Below are 1,108 nucleotides of genomic sequence, written 5' to 3' on the forward strand. Positions count from 1 at the left end.
TTCTTTCTTCATCACCATAGGCTCTTGCTTATATGTTATTTCATGAAATTCTTCTGTGTCTGCCAATTCCTTTCGATACAGTCACTCAGTATATTCTTTCCATCTTCTTTTAATATTTCCTGGATCATTTATTATTCTGCCTAAAGCACCCTTGATTACAGCAATTCAAGGTTTAAATTTGTTCTGCAGTTCCTTGAGCTTAAGAAATGCGGAATGAGTTCAACCGTTTTGATTTTCTGACTCCAGCTCCTTGCACATTTCATTGCAATATTTTGGTTTGTCATCCTGTGCTGCCTTTTAGAATCTTATATTCAGCTTTTTAGTATCTTGAATTCTTCCTTCTGCTTTGGTTTCTCTGCACTCTAGTACAATTTTCAGAGTCTCTTCTGACATCCATTTTGGTCTTTTCTTCCTCTTCTGTCTTTGTAATGACCATTTGCACTCTTCCTGGATAATACCTTTGACATCCTCCCACAACTCGTTTGGTCTTCACTCATTAGTTTTCAAGGCCTCAAACCTGTTCATCAGATGGTTCTGAAATTCAAGTGGGATAGACTCACAGTCATATTTTGGTTTCCATGGGTTTGTTTTAATTTTCCTCAGCTTCTGCTTCAACTTGCATATGAGTAGTTGGTGGTCTGTTCCTCTATCAGCTCCTGGCTGATATTGAGCTTCTCCAGCCGTTCTTTCCGCAGATGTAATCATTCTGATTCCTATAGATACCATTAGGTGAGATCCATGTGTATAACCTGCATTTATGTTTCTTCTAAAGCGAAATATCTCAGTCACAAAGGGACAAATACTCCATGGTGCCACCGTTTGTAGAATGGGTCTGACATCAGGGTTGGAGTATGACAGAAAAAACTGAATAAATTATGTATATTATATTGAAACAGATGAGGGAAAGAACAGATTAGAGGTGATATATGATTGAGTATTATGGTTAGCACAGGAATCCAGAATTAAGTTTGCATAGAGACGTGTACTCGGGGTGGGGGGTGGGGGAAGGGATGGGGGAATTGTATACTAATGATGGATTTTTTTTTTCTTTTTCTTTTCGGAGAGGGGAGCAAACTGGTGGGGAGGGGTTGGCAGGGAGAAAAGTGCA

The sequence above is a fragment of the Elephantulus edwardii genome, unplaced genomic scaffold, assembly GCF_000299155.1.
Source record: "Elephantulus edwardii isolate Elephantulus edwardi_28Jun2011 unplaced genomic scaffold, EleEdw1.0 scaffold00043, whole genome shotgun sequence".
NCBI classification, from domain to species: Eukaryota; Metazoa; Chordata; class Mammalia; order Macroscelidea; family Macroscelididae; genus Elephantulus; species Elephantulus edwardii.